Below are 16745 nucleotides of genomic sequence, written 5' to 3' on the forward strand. Positions count from 1 at the left end.
ATAAAAATAAAAATAAAAATGGGCCAGATAAAGGAAATGTTTAACAGGTAGAGCGTAGAATTGACAATCTAAATGTTTGCTTCTCTTTCCTCGAGTTTATTTTTCAATTTGATGCTTTGATTAAATGCTTTCACTGGTAAATATGACTGTCTGATATTTATTCATGAAAGAGAGGAAAGAACTTCTTCTGAGTAGTTCCGTAAAGGAAAATTCCAGTAGACAAGTCTGAATCCTGAAACCCAGAACTGAATAAAGCCAGAGTGGATCATGTGGAGAGATGGGAACAACTGAATCCCATGCTGGATGGTCTCTGCCATTTATAATCTGAATACCCCACTTCTAAATGTTGTTTCTATCTTGAAATAATGTATGTGGTCATGTTGCTGTGTAACCTCCCAATTTTCTCAGAGGTAGAAACAAATTCAGTCACAACTCAAATTTTGTTTGTTGGAAGAGCAAATTCCATGTGTCAAGGGCTTTATCATTCAGATACTTCTCAACCAGAGTGAAAATATTTAATCTTTGCATCTTCTGGACACTCCATGAAAACAAGTAAAAGATGAAAGCTTTGAAGAGGAGAGTTCTGAAGAGGCCACAATCTTATGCAAAATACACATTAGTGTGAGCTTTATGAGAGCCAAAGCACACTCAAAGTAAGTCCAATGGGGAACACTGTCCTACTTTTCCAGGGGCTTTACATTTCTCCATCATTTAGTTTATTCACATTTTATTTCATTTCTTCTGAATGTTGTATGACAATGTTCAATTATTTTTAATTCCTAAGTTTACTCATGTATTTGTCCCTCCCTTCCATTCCCTTATTGTTGTTCCCTTCGTCATCCAAATCAACTGAGATCATCTCTTAAAACACAAAGGTATTTATTTCTAGATTGGAGGCTGCAACTGAAATGGCACTAACCCCTAATAAGAACTAGGACACTTCTCGTTAGCATAGGACTGAGGGTCACTTTAAACAAAGAATGTTTAAGAAGTTATAGGACAAGAATTATGATTGGTAGATAAATGCATTTTGATATCTCACAGTTCAATAGATTCCATATCACGTTCCAGGAATGACTCCGTTTATCCAACTCTCAGTACATTCATGCTAAGCATATCAATTTTTTTAGCATGGAAGCAAGTTCAGGGAATGGTCACTTCAGCAGAGTGCTGTCAGCTTCCTTTAACCTCTTCCTAAATGAACACAGTTCAGCCTACATTAGTGTATGGAACATTTAACATTGGATTACAAATATAAATCCTTTAATTAAAACATTTCAAAATGACAACACTGTTGTGAATTGAACTCTGTCTTAATTAATAAACTATTTAGAATACATATAGAATCTGAATTTATATATCTATTAATATTAGCATTTATGATTTTTCTTTATCACTCAGTAGTATTAAGTATTATTTCAGTAATAAGTTCATTATGTATGGCATCAAATGCAAAATAAATCAGTATTTAGAAAATAATTGCATATTTTATTTCAGAAAATTTAATTTTAAATTTAGTTGTTCTTCCATTGTCAGTTATGTGCCTCATAAAAGCTTTGGATAATACTATGGATAAAATGGGCTTCATAATTTTTCAATATAAAATCTTTCAGAAATACAGTTATGGGAACTGCTTTTAATTATTTCTCTCTGCCTGTGTTCATAGAGCTTTTATCTATCTAAGTGTCCTTCACTGATGAGAGAAGCCATATACTGAACTATTTTGCAAGTGGCTTGTAAAGACTGTGAGCAACAGCATAATAATACACAGTACTGTTATAATGCACCACATATCAAACAGTTTAAACACTATCAAAATATAATGGCTGTCTTCTTTTTGAAATAGGTAGTATAATAATTTTATTTTTTATTCAAAGTATATTGTTTTATTCAGAGTAAATGTTTGAAATATATAAACAATCTGTGTTAGCTATTTAGTCAAAGTTACTTTGTGAACCATTTATTTTATATATTGTTGCTTTGTTATATATTTTATTACTTACTGAAATATAGCTTATTGTCACAGATTCAAAAGAGCTGTAGGAATAGAACTTCACTAAAGGAAAAATATTTAATATTGTCAATGCAGGTAATAGAATTCCAGACAATAAAGAAAATTATTTTATGTATTTTTGCTCATTCCATCATTTTTTTGGTATAGGTGTGTGTGAATGATAATGAATATCAGGATACAACACAGAAAACAACCTTGTTTTTCTCACTTTATGCTATAATCATGAACAAGTTATAACTTTAGCAAGCTGGCAGCTCTAAGGATACTATTCCTTCAAAGAAAATAAAGATGTTGAAATAAAGACTGAAAGTTTGAAACATAATTTGAATGCCAAAGAAGGCTACAATAATCAGACATGCCACACTTGATCTTCTAGAAATAAAAATCACAGTCTGAGAAGTTAAAAAAAGAAACTGAAAGAACTATAATAACTAAACTGATAAAATCCTCAAATTAAAGCTATGTAATTATATCCTGTAATATAAATTTGAAATTCTATATGTCTACTATAGTTTTTGAATATTGTTTACTGACTGAACTATACTATAAAGTTTCTACAATGATGTGAAATTTGTCACTGTTTCCATAATGTGAGCTTGTCAATCACTCTTTCTAAATTCTCCAATCTATACAAAGTCTTTCAGTGTAAGCATGTCACTTCTTAAATAAAGCAATGCTAATAAAAATTATTAATAAACAATAAAAAATAAGGTGGAGCATGATTGAGAAAGCCACCCATGTTGGACCTCCGATGGCCCTCTCCATGCATACAAGCAGATACACATGAACTTCCTTACACAGCTACACAACACTGACAGTTGCACACATGTACCCAAAATTTTTTAAAAAAAGAAATATATTGGTTGTCATCCACAGTTTCTAACTCTTACAATCTTCCTGCTCTTCTTCCTCGACTATCCCTGAGCCTTGGGGGAAATGGTGTGATGGTAATGTCCTATTTAGAGCTAAGCAATCTACAGTCTCTTACTCTCTGCACCTTGGCCAATTATAAATCTCTATATCAATATCTATGTAGTAAAAAAAGAAGTTTCTCTGATGAGGACTGAGAGAAGTACTAATTGATGGTTTTGACTATAAGGCATTAGGAGGCATTTTTCCCCCAATTTCAACAAGGTAGTGGCATGTGTAAACTCACAGTGTATGTGACAGTACATACAAGACCTACACAAGCTCAACTCTGACCAAATGCCATCATGGAGGGGGAATGTGGCACGAAGTCCCTCTACTGGCTGAAGAGCTATTAGTAATTGATTGCTGATGGGAGAAGGAGAGGTAGCTTTGTTTAAGGCTGTGAGACCTTGAAGATCTGCCATGTTACAGGGGAAGACTTTATATCTAAGAGTATTTGGGCAACAAAACAGGAACTTTCTGGGCTTAAAAAAAAAAAAAAAAAAGGATATCAAGTTGGGTGGGTAGGGTGGTAGGTATGCGTGTGGGATGAAATATGGGAGAGAGGTGGATAAGATCAAAATATATTTCATGAAATCCTCTAATAATTAATACAAATATTATCTTAAATGAAAATATTTAATCCTTTTATATTTTAAAAGCAAAAAGTAGTATGATTTATAAAATATAACATACTCATGGATTATGTCTAATAAAATAATTGTAGTTTAGAAGTTGATTATAATCTACTTTAGTAGAATCTTTCTTTTCAAAATATAAAGGTTCACAAATATTTAGGCAAATACAGGACACAATATACATGTTTTTCTTTTTTAACTTCTTATGTTTTTTTGTTCAATATTGTCCTACTATTGAACACATTACCCCAGAATGAACCATCTGTGCACAAGCTTTTACTTGGCTTCGATTTGTTAGTGCTGAAGAGAACAGCAGCTCCTAATTAATTGAAGGGATAGGTTTACAGAAATTTTCACTGCATTAATAAGCAGATAGATTTTATCAGGAAATATGTTCTTACTGAAATCATATCCTTTTTCTAATCTTTAATGTGAATATGATTCCAAGTGCATAGGATGGCATGTGATCATACAGAATATGAAGTAAGAGAGTCAACATGCAAATGATCAAAAAGAGTAAGCACCCAAACATTATTTTAAAGGAAGAAGGACTTATTTTGGCTCACAGTTTAAGATCACAGATTACAGTGGAGGAGGGGTCATGGAGGCAGGAACACAAATCAGCTGATCATATTGCATCTACAGTCATGAAGCAGAGAGCTGATTCTTGCTGTCTCCTTTATTGCAGTCCAGAATTCCAGCCAGTAGAATAGTGCTGACCACATTTCTAACCTCAACTAATGCAGTATAGTAAATGAATCATAGTCAAATATTCCCAGAAGTTTGCTTTCATAGTGATTCTACATATCATCAAAGTGACAGTCCATAATAACCACCACCATACCTATCTCATAAGCCTGCAGGAAAATAGTACATAGTCTAGCACAAAACCAGTAACCTAGTGATCATTCAATAAATATCAATTTAAATGAACAGAGCTATAGTTCAAATGGGAAACACACCTGAGCATGATGTTGTAGCACAAATTCATATTATCTCTCATTCCTTTTTTTTAAAATTGATTGAGAATTTTATATATGCATAAAAGATGTTTTGATCAAATCCATGCCCACTCCCTCCCCTCCAACTCTTCCCATATCTTCACATCACTTTTTTCTGATAACGATGTATTCGTTCTTTTTTTTAATGGGGCTTTTTGCTACTCTAAATTTCCCCACTTTGAAGAGGTAATCCTGAAAACTTTTAGGGATTAGAAAAAAGCTCCCACATTTGACATGTTTTGGCCTTTGGAATGGGGTATGTTCCTAAGAGACCAAAGTACATTGTGATTCTTAGCCAAAAAACTGGCTAAATTTTTTTTTGGGGGGGGGGCAGGTTTCACTAACTGCCTAGCCAATTCCTACCTCCTATTCTTATCACACCACCCTCTGAAGAGATTACCCAATTTGCAGGTAGGGAATCAGGACACAGACTGCTCTGGCTTTTTCCATGCTGAACAGGGATGCAGGGTGAGGCAAATGGGGTATCTATACAGTGGGTCTGTCTAAAAGATTCCCAAATTGCATAACTCTTACGTGTAGGGGGAAAAGAAAGTCCTTGACTGGTGAATAGGATATGTGAAAGAGAAGTAAAGGCAAGAGTAATTAGCATTACAAGTTATAGACAGGGAAGTGGAAAAAAGTCACAACATGGCAATTTTCAAATATTCATATGAGAGTCCATTGGAATTACTTGACAAGGGCTTCAGAAAACATCCCTCAATTGGGTTCTTCATTGTTTTTCTTTTGTCTGCCAAGGCTGGACTCAAGAATGATGGATTCAGAATTTGCTTTCAGGTATTTTGTTAGCTGTTGGAGTGGTTAGAATAAGTGCCAGTTTTCTATCAAAGGCTTCTAGATGGGAGAAAACAAATTTAATCCAACATTTTAGAACAATAGCTGGTTGTCTTCCTTAGCTACAGGTGGACACTACAGTATTGCAGACCAAGATTTGATCTCTTATATCTGAGCAGCAGTTTCTGATTAGGAACAAAATTATCAATGAGAAATAATTGCCCAAATAACTTTTTTAAAAAAATATTTTATTATTTTTATTTTATGGATATGAGTATATGTCCTGCATGTGTGTAAGTACACGCATGTCATGAAATACCCATGGAGGCCAGAAGAAGGCATCTGATTCCCCTGGAACTGGAGTTACAGATGGTTGCTAACCACCGTGTACCCACGGGAATTGAACCCAAGTCCTCTGCAAGAGCAGTCGGTGCTCTTAACTGCTGTGATCTCTCCAGCCCTTAAGTAACTTTTTATATGGACTTAAGCCTAATGTCTGGGAAGTGTAGTCTCTTGAACTCTTAAAGAAATATACTGATGACTTTATTCTTAGGTTATACTTTCCTTTGGGGTGTTTAAGAACATATGGTTGGTCCAAATTAATCAATGTATTTTTACAATTAAGGTCGATTGAAGATCTGTTCCTGAGGGGTCACATGGGCTTGGGAGGAGCCCCTGGCTCCTTTCTTTTACCAGTTCTATCTATGTGGAGATAAGCCTAAGGTTCTGCTCGACTGTGGCTGGCTTCACATGGAAGCATGAATGAGATGTTTCTTCTGTGTTGACCCTCTTCTTCATAGACTGGACAATGGTTCAAGTCCATCTGGTGCGGTCTCCATGGCCTCCTTGATCAAGAGGACAGGTGACTCACGATAGTTACAGGACATTTTAAGAGATGTTCCATAGTCGCCAGGAACTTAGTCAACCCTGGAGGGCAAGAAGCAAAAGCTGTCCTTTAAGTCCCTCTGACCAGATTAGTATAGGCCTCAAAGTATGGCTATTAAACGTCCAATAAGGTTAGTTCCACCAGTTTGGTACTATTAATTACCACATTCTATGTAGGTAAGGCTTAGGTAAAAAAACAAATATTCGCAGATAAACCTTGACTAGATATATATTTTGTTCCTTAAACTAGTTGACTAAACGATAAAGCATAAAATCAAATGTTCTCAGATAAATCTTGATTAGGTATATATTTTGTTCTTTAAACTAATTGGCTAAACAATGACCTTAGAAATTTTAATATTTTGTATATATTAATATTGTCTTATCTTTTATATATCATAACAGATCTACACAGACATTCATCACTTGCTTAGGCTTTCTCATTTTTTTCTATTTTGGAAAATATCTCCATTCCAATTTCCTTTTAACAACTTTTTTTTTTTTTTAGTCTCCTTTATTTTTTTAATGAATGTAATTTAACGGTATTTAATTTGCATAGAGGAACGTTCACTGAGGGGGAAAAATTCTGTATTATGGGACTTTTGTAAACCTCAACAAAGCCCTTCATTAGGAGACCTACTTGATTTTTTCCTACCCACTCCTGAGGGAAGAAAGCTGTCACAGTGCCCACTTATTCACTCAGAGAAGAAATGGGTGTGCCTGGTTCTCCATACAGAGATTTGGGTCTCAAAGTCCTGTAGCTCTGTTCTGACAGGGAGATCTTGGTCAATGCTTCCTTGAAGTGGTCAGGAAATCTGTTTTTTTTTTTTTCTGAGCAATAGGGGAACATCACTGTCTGCTAGGTGTCTTCCAAAGGCCCAGTTTTATTCAGTTTGCAGTCTTCACTATAATTATTTTTTACACCCACTTCGTAGATAATACCTTGCCATAGCCTCCCTCCCCCAACTAGAGCCCTTATACTCTGATATCCCTGCTACTGTCTAGTGTGTTGTCGCCACCCCAGCCATTCCCCACTATGTGCCCTTCGATGCTGGGTTACTATCTGGGAATCTCCAAATGTTGGAGAGGATGTGGGGAAAGGGGAACACTCATCCACTGTTGGTGAGGCTGCAAACTGGTTCAACCCCTATGGAAAGCAGTATGGAGAACTCTTAAAAAACTACAAATGAACCTACCATTTGATCCAGTTATATCTCTCCTTGGCATATACCCAAAGAATCCATCCTATTGCAGAGACACTTGTACATCCATGATTGTTGCTGCTCTTTCCACAATAGCTAAGAGATGGAAGAAACCTAAGTGTCCCTCAGTTGATGAGTGGATAAGGAAAAAGTGGTTCATTTATATGATAGAGTTTTACTCTGCAGTAAAGAAAGATGAAATCATGAAATTTGCAGATAAATGAATGGAACTAGAAACTGTTATACTAAGTGTAGTAACACAGACTCAGAAAAAAAAAATTGACATATGTTCTCCCACATATGTGGATCCTAGAACCAGACTCTGATAAATAAGTATGCAACCAGACATAACTATAGGAACCAGGATAATGGAAAGGAAGCAAGGTAAAGGAAAAGAAATAACCTGGAAGAGAAGAACAGTAGGAAGCAGGCTTTAGTAAGGGAGATATGGATAAAAATTGGGTTAGTTTAAGGGTGGGGGAGGGAAAGGTAGACAAGGAACCTAGGGGATAAAGGGAAAGAAGTAGCTCAAGAGATGTAGGATCATAGGAGTAGGGTATTAGTAAGGGATAAAGGGGGGAAATGGGGGCATCTTTAGTGGGAAAACCATGATGGAGGGGTGAGACAATGTGAGTGATAAACAATGCCTAACTAGTTTTGAAAACCAGAGGGAACCATATTACTACTACAACCTACTGACAAATTATACATAGCAGATCAAGAAATATATGTCTAGGTAAGCTTATCTGAGAACAACTGGTCTTTGCCCTAGATTTATCTACATGATACCCTGTAATTAAAAATACCAGACTGGTGGAACTAACCTTCTTGGGTATTTAACAGACATACTTTCAGGCCTATAATAATTTGGTCAGAGGGACATAAAGGACAATTTTTACTCCTAGCCCTCCTAGGTTGACTAGTTCCAGGGGGCTATGAGCATCTCTCAAAATGTCCTATAATGCTGGTGGGTCACCTGTCCTCTTGATCAAGGAGGCTGAGGAGACCCCACCAGATGGACTTTAACCAGTGTCCAGTCTATAAAGAGGAGGGTCAAAAAAACATACTTTGAGGCCTGTGCTAATTTGGTCAGAGGGACATAAAGGGCAGTTTTTGCTCATTGCCTTCCTAGGTCGACTAGTCCCAGGGGACAATGAGTATCTCTCAAAATATCCTGTAATTGAGGTGGGTCATCTGTCCTCTTGACCAAGGAGGCCTAGGAGACCCCATGAGGTGGACTTGAACCAGTGTCCAGTCTACAAAGTGTAGGGTCAACACAGGGGAATCATTTCCTCCATGCTTCCAAGAGAAGCCACCCAAGGTCGAGTAGGACCTTTAACTTATCTTCACATAGGTGGAACTGGTAAAAGAAAGTAGCCAAAGGCTCCTCCCATGCCCATGTGACCCCTGAGGAACAGATCCTAAAACGAGTAAAAATAAATCAGTTTATCTGGACCAACTGTGTGGCTTTAAATGCCCAAAGGGAAAGTATAACCAAAGATTAAAGAGGCCAATATAATTTCTTCAGAGTCCATATGTATAGCTAAAGGCTACATAACAAGCAACAATGCCAGACAGGCGATACCTTCCTTTTAACATCTTTTACAGTCTCATTTTCTTTTTCTTTTAATAATTATGAGATATAAAAGCATTAAGAAATAAATTTTCCACCTGTAGTGGGAATTCTTTTGCTGGGCATACTAAGCAATGCTTATTCCCTTTTAAGGTTCTAGCATCAAGCCAATGTTTCATTAAAGTTTTACTGGGGGAACAATGAATTTGCTGAGATTAATTACTGAGATAACTGAGGGGTTGCTGAGGTATATAAATGACCTGAGGGTATGCACACTGGAAAGCCTTTGCCTAGCATGGGTCAAGCCTTTTCTTCATAGCCTTCCGCAGACTGTATGTATACTTTAGCTCTCCCCAAATCTAGGAGACTATCTAGTAGTGATTAGGGCCAGATTATATATAGTTGGCTGGGAAGAGTGAATGGATACTTCAGTGAGGATCCAATGACCCTGCTTGCCCTTCCTTTAATGAAGGAGTACAACTGTCAACAAGTCCAATTGTGACAATGTTTAGTGATCAGGAACAGCTGAAGTCGTGATGATTGTAGTTATTTCATGCAGAAGGGACTGCTGTATAGCATCATCTTATTAAAAGGACCTGGAAGGGTCCACATATGAAGGAAAACATATGTTGTTTGTTTCTCTGAGTCTCTGTTCCTTAACTTAAGTTTCTAGATCCATCCATTTACCTGCAAATTTCATTACTTCATCTTCTTTTACTGCTGAATAGAACTCCATTGTGTAAATACACCACATTTTTGTTAACCACTTGTAAGTTGAGGGTGCTTAGGTTGCTTTCATCTCTTAGCTATTGGAAAAGAGCAGTAACAAACATGGTTGTACAAATGTCTCTACAATAGGATGAGATCTATGGGTATATGTTAAGTGGTATGACCGGTTCATATGGTAGGTTCATTTTTAGTGTTTTTTTAAGAGTTCTTCACACTGTTCTATAAGGGTTGAATGAGTTTGCAATGGGCAGGAGGAGTGAATAAGCATCCCCCTTTCTCCACATCAATGTCAGCATTTGGTATCTTTTGTTCTCTTGATCTTAGCCTGTCTGATTGGTGTAAGATGATACCTTAGGGTGGATTTAATTTTCATTTCCCTAGTTACTAACTATGGTGAACACTTTTTGAGATGTTTCTTAGCCATCTCTATTTCTTCCTTTGAGAATTCTGTTTAGATCTTTAGCCCTTCTTTTAATTGGATCATTTGGTTTCATGATTCTCTGTTTTTTGAGCTCTTTATATATTCTGGAAGTTGAACCCCTATCAGATGTGTCACTGGTGAAGATTTTTTCCCATTCTGTCGGTTTTCTCTTCACTTTTTGATTGTTTCTTTTGTAGCACAGAAGCCTTTTAGTTTAATGAGGTCCCACTTGCTGATTGCTGACCTTAATTATTGAGCAACTTCTGTCCAATTTTGAAAATTCTTTCCTACATGTGTATCTTGTAAGTTACTGCTAATATTTTCTTCTAATAGTTTCAGGATTTCCAGTTTCACATTGAAGCCTTTGAGCCATTTGGAGTTCACTTTTTATGCTAGGTGAAAGATAAGACTCTAATTTCATTTTTCTACAGGTGGAGATCCAGTTTTGCCAGCTCCATTTGTTGAAGATGCTGTCTTTCCTCCATTGTGTGTTCTTGGCCCTTTTGTTAAATATCAGGAGGCAGATATTGCATGTACTTAGGTTTGGGTCTTCAATGGTGTTCCATTAACCTATGTGTCTATTTTTTTGCCAGTACCATCCTGTTTTTATTACTATAGCTCTGTAGTACACTCTGAGATCTGGTATAGTAATCCCCTGGTATTGCTCTTTGTGCTCAGACTTGCTTTGGCTATCCAGGTTTTTTTGTGCCTCCATATGAATTTAAGGATTTTTTTCTAATTCAGTGAAGTATGTCATGGGGATTTTGATAGGGATTGCATTGAATCTATACATTACTTTTGGTAGGATGGTCATTTTCATAATATTAGTTCTTCCAATCATGAGTATGAGAGGTCCTTCCATTTCCTGGTGTCTTCTTCAATCTCTTTCTTTAACGATTCACAATTTTCATCATACAGGTCTTTGGTGTCTTTGCTCAGATTTATTCCGAGATTTTTTTTTTTTTTCAGCAATTGCGAATGGGATCATTTCCCTATAGTCTTTCTCCAATCACTTGTTATTGGTATATAAAATGCTACTGATTTTTGCAGATTGATTTTATAACCTGCCACTGTACTGAAAGTGTTGATCAGTTCTAGGAGTTTTCTGGTGGAAATTTTGGGATCTTTTGGGCATATTATCTTATAATCTGCAAAAAGTGATTGTTTGATCTCTTTTTTTCCAATTAGTGCTCGTTTAATTTCCTTGCTGTCTTATGCTCTAGCAAGAGTTTCAAGCACTATGTTTGAAAGGAGTGGAGATAGTGGACATCCTTGTCTGGTTCCTGATTTTAATGGGAATGCTTCCAGTTTTTCTCCATTTAGAATGATGTTGGTTGTGTGTTTGTTGTATATAGCTTTAATTATGTTAAGGAATGTTCCCTCCACTCCAATTCCCTCTAGGAATTTGAACATGTTGCATTTTGTCAAAAGCTTTTTCTGCATCTATTGAGATGATGATGTGGTTTTGTCTTTGAGTCCATTTATATGATTAATGAGATTTATTTACTTGCATATATTGAACCATCCCTGCATCTCTGGAATAAAGTCTTCTTGATCATGGTAAATGATCTTTTTTATGGACATCTATATGCTGTTTGCAAGGATTTTGTAAGAACTTTTGCATATATATGTTCATTAAGGATATGGGCCTATAATTTTCTTTTTTGGCTGTGTCTTTTCCTGGTTTGGGTATTGGAGTGATGCTGGATCCACTGAAGGAATTTCGGGGTTCTCCCTGTTTCTATCATTTTGAATAATTTAGGTAGTATTGGTTGGAGGTCTTCTTTAATTTTCTGGTGTAATTTTGCTGTTCAATCCACCTGGGCCTGGGCCTTTTTTTAGTTGGGAGACTTTGTATTACTGTTTCGATTTCCTTATATGTTATGGGTCTGTTTAAAGTGTTGATCTCTTCTTGATTTAACTTTGGTGGTTTCCATGATTTTATATATCCATCCATTTCTTTTAGACTTTTAGATTTAGTAGCATATAGGTTTTCAAAACATTACCTTATAATAGTTTGGATATTTTGGATGTCCGTTGAGATGGTTCCCCATTCATCTCTGATTTTGTTGATTTGGATTTGCTCTTTATTTTGGTTAACTGGGCTAAGGGGCTGTCTATCTCAATATTTTTTCAAAGAACCAGCTCTTAGGTTCATTGATTCTTTCTACTGTTTTCTTTGTTTCTATTTCATTAATTTCTGCTTTGATTTTTGTTTTTTCTTCTCTTCTTCTGGGTTTAGGTTTCATTTATTCTCACCTTTCCAGGGTCTTGAGTTGCAGTGTTAGGTCGTTTATTTAGGCTCTTTCTAATTTTTTAATGTAGGCACTTAGAGCTATAAACTTCCATCTTAGAACTGCTTTTAAAGTGTCCCATAGGTTGTGTTGTGTTAAATTATCCTTTTTGTTGAATTCCAGGAATTCTTTGTTTATTAATTTCTCCTTTGACCAATTCATTGTTTAAAAGGGTGTTGTTCAATCGCCAAAAGTTTGTGTAGTGACTAGGGCTTTGTCTTAGATTTTGAGCTTTATTGCATTGTAGTCTGATAGAATGCATGGGATTATTTCAATATTTTTATATTTGTTGAGGTTTGATTTGTGGCCCAAGATGTGATCAATTTTTGAAAAAGTTCCAGGGGGTGCTGACTAGAAAGTATATTTTTTGGTGCTTGGGTGGGATCTCCAAAGATGTCTGTTAGGTCCATTTGATGTGTGGTATTGTTTAATACAGACATCTGTCTGTTTATCCTTTGTCCAGCTAACCTGTCTAATGGTGATGGTAGATCCTGAAGTCCCCTACTATTACTGAGTTGGGGTTAATCTGTATCTTAAAGTCCTGTAGCATTGTTTTAATGAATTTGGGTGCATATATGTTAAGGATTTTAATATCTTCTTGGTTAATTGTTCCTTTGATTAGAATGAAGTGACCCTCCTTATCTCTCCTGATTATTTTTGCTTTGAAGTCTATTTTGTCACATATTAGAATTGCAACCCCTGCCTATTTCTTAGTGCTATTTGCTTGGAATATTCTTTTCCATCCTTTTGCCTTAAGATAGTGCCTATCCTTGAAAGTGAGTAAGGTTTCTTGCAGTGAGATGGAGTTTTTTCTTTTCTTTTTTTTTCTTTTTTCTTTTTGCAAGGGAAATTATCAGCCTTTTGTCTTACTAACACTATTGTTATGTTAGGATTCTTTTTTAATTTTTTTAAATTTAATAACCACATGATTAGAAGAAGCATTCATTACAGCTTTAACATATTCAGTAACACACTACAGAGCAAGGATACATCTCTTTCAACAGTGGCTGTAAATTTTTAGGTTCACAGTTGAATTAATGCAGTTATTCAATATTGAACTCAGTATAAACCCTGTAAAATATAAAATTGAATGAGTTTTTCACTTTAAAGAAGGTCTCCATATCATTTTAAAATATGCTGTTTCCTATTATTTAATGCTACTACTGTTTAGATGTTTGCACATGTGTCTTTAATCTCTATGTATCTGATGATTAGTAGTCATGTGCTTACTGTATTTGTATGTAAATGTCTTTCCTTAATTTGGGAAATTCTCATTTACAATTCTGTTTAAGACCTGATCAGCACCATTACCCTCCTTCCTCAATGGCTATGATATGTAGATTTGGTCTTTTCATGGTGTCCCTCATCTCTAGCATAATACATTCCTGTGTTTTTTAAAAATTTTCCATAATCTTTTCTTGAGTGGTCTAATTCTTAACTTTATCCTCCAGTGTTGATGTTCTATTTTCCATTTCATTCATTCTGGCCTTGAGGCTTTCCCTTGTTATTTCAAGTTGGCTTATTGAGTTTTGCACTTCCTTCTTCATTTCTGCCTGAGCTTTCTTCAATGTTTCTGTCTCTTTTTTGAATTTATTCAGAAGTTTTTCCCTATCTTCTTTTAGTTCTCTGTTTGTGTTGTGTTCTATAAATTCATTGAATTCCTTTATAATGTTTATGATTGTTTTCTTAAATTCAGTGTCCTGGGTTATCTCTAGGGGATTCCCCTTGTAGAATTCTTCTACAGGCAGGACTGGTGGAGTTTGGTGAGGACATAGTGTTTTGACTTTCCATTTTATTATTCTTTTTTTGTGATTTTGGCATGTGAATTTCTTTTGCTGTTTATGATTCTGATATGAGAATTAAGTTGAAGTATGCTTCTGTTTCTATTATTGGTGTGTCTTAGTCCTTTCCTTATTGGTTATGTAAAGCTTGTTGGTACAGGTTTCTTGTTCTCTTTTGGGTTTTATTTTGGAGGGAACTCATGGTTTCAGATTAGCTATTCAAGAGAACCTGCAGAATCACAAGTCAGGTTCCAGTCAGGTACACTCAGGCTTCTTTCTAATGCTTGGACCCGTATTAGCAGGAATTCAGAGCAAAATTTGGAAAGTTCCCTAAGGGGAGATGGTATTTTGGGATTTGCAATTAGACCCCTGCATTCCCAGAACTATGGCAGAAGGAGGCCATAACCTGCACTCTCTGACAGTCTGCTGAGATCACAGCAGCTACACCTACACAGATGGAGTTCAGAACCCACTCACACACTATCTCTCATTTCTTATTCTCTCTTATTGCAACTGAGTTACAGTGATCATTTGTATCAAGAAAATTGTTCCTTTGTAAAGACTTGTTATGTATTGTGCTGGATAGCGTTAGTGTCAACTTGACACACCTGGGTTAAGGGAGCCTCAATTGGGGAATTGCCTCCATTGGAGTGGCCTGTGGCCATGTCTGAGGGGCATCTTCTTGATGAGTGATGTAGGAGGGCCCAGCCCACTGTAGTTGGTACCACCCCTGGGCAAGTGGGCCTGTGTTGCATAAGAAAGCAGGCTGAGCAGGGGCCAGGGGAGCAAGTGAGTAAGCAGCTCCTGCCTCCAGGTTCCTGCCCTGAATTCCTACCTTGGGCTAACAGATGAACTGTGACCCAGGATATGTAAGCTAAATAAACCCTCTACTCCCCAAATTGGTAGTGGTCAGAATATTTTGTCACAGTAATGAAGAACAAACTAAGACATAAATTGGTACCAGAGAGTGGGATATTGCTGTGACAAACTAACCTTGGTGTTTTGGGGAGGACTGTGGAAGTGTTTGGAACTTTGGGCAGGAAAAGCCATTACTTGCTCAGAGTTTTTTGCTGTGGAGCTTGGAACAGTTATGCTGAAAGAGTTGTAGAAGATGGAGGCCTGGCTTGTGAAGCTTCAAAGGGAAGCGGAGACTATCAGGGCTGTTCATGTGAGATTTTGGATTGCGAATCTGTGGGTTCTGGTCGGCTGGGGCTGAGGAATCAGCTGTGATTAAGAAGAGACCAGGACCTGAAGCAAAACCTTTGCTTTACTTGGACAATTGATGCTGGTTAGCTGGGGCTGAAAAATCAGCTGTAAGTAACAGAAGTCTTCTGGGAGGTATTTCTTCAGGGTCAGCACACAGAGGGGACCCGAGCCTCCATCTCAAGCTGGAAGCAGGACTTGGCAACGTGTAAGAGTCTCCTGCATGGGTCTGGTGTTGAAAGCGTGAAGAGGTCACAGAGAGCAGCTGAGGCTTGGCACTCTGAGAAGCCAGGAAAACCCCAGGACTGAAGGGCTCATGGAGAGAATCTGAGGCTTTTCACCCCAAGAGGCAAGAAGAGGCCATTGGTGAAGGTGTAGCCTCAGTTTCAGTGGAGACCTCAGCGTTTTGGAGATGTGGGACCATGGGATGACCACCGAGGACAGCAGTAAGTGTGGAATGGAGCTGGCCTGGGTCTGCGAGACAAGCTGAGTATGCTGTGGACTGCAGAGTCAGAGCAGTGGAACTGCCAGTACCCTTTGGAGCCCAGAAGATCGTGAGTGAATTCCAGATGTCCAGCTTCTGGTTTTTGCTGGTCTTTGGTTTTGCTTAGGTGTGCCAATTCTTCCCTTTGAAATAAGACAGTACTTGTTTTAGATTTTACAGAAGCCCACCCATAGTTGAGACTTTTAAAAGAGACTAGGTTTTTAAGGTTGTACTGTCTTATGTTGTGTTGATAATGTTAACATTATATCTTAGGAACAAGAATTGGAAATCTTATGGTTTAATAGTAATGTGTTTGTATGTCAAGTAGACAAGGGGTCAATTGTGCTGAATAGCTTTAGTGTCAAATTGGCACAACTGTGTTGAGGAAGCCTCAGTTGGGGATTGCCTCCATTGGACTGGCCTGTGGCCATGTCTGAGGGGCATCATCTTGATGAGTGATGTGGGAGGGCCCAGCCCACTGTGGGTGGTGCCACCTCTAGGCAGGTAGGCCTGTGTTGCATAAGAAAGCAGACTGAGCAGGGGCCAGGGGAGCAAGCCAGTAAGCAGCATTCCTCCATGGCCTGCACTCCAGCTCCTGCCTCCAGGTTCCTGCTCTGAGTTCCTAACTTGGGCTAAGGGATGAACTGTCCCAGGATGAACCCGGATTTGTATGCTAAATAAACCCTTTACTCTCCAAGTTGGTAGTGGTCAGAGTATTTTGTCACAGCAATGAAGAACAAACTAAGACAGTTATATTGATATTTTATATATATATATCATCAATTAGAAAAATTTTCTTTTCCATTGTGAAGTGTTTTA

The sequence above is a fragment of the Nannospalax galili genome, unplaced genomic scaffold (genome assembly GCF_000622305.1).
Source record: "Nannospalax galili isolate Female #2095 unplaced genomic scaffold, S.galili_v1.0 scaffold140, whole genome shotgun sequence".
In the NCBI taxonomy this organism is placed as follows: domain Eukaryota; kingdom Metazoa; phylum Chordata; class Mammalia; order Rodentia; family Spalacidae; genus Nannospalax; species Nannospalax galili.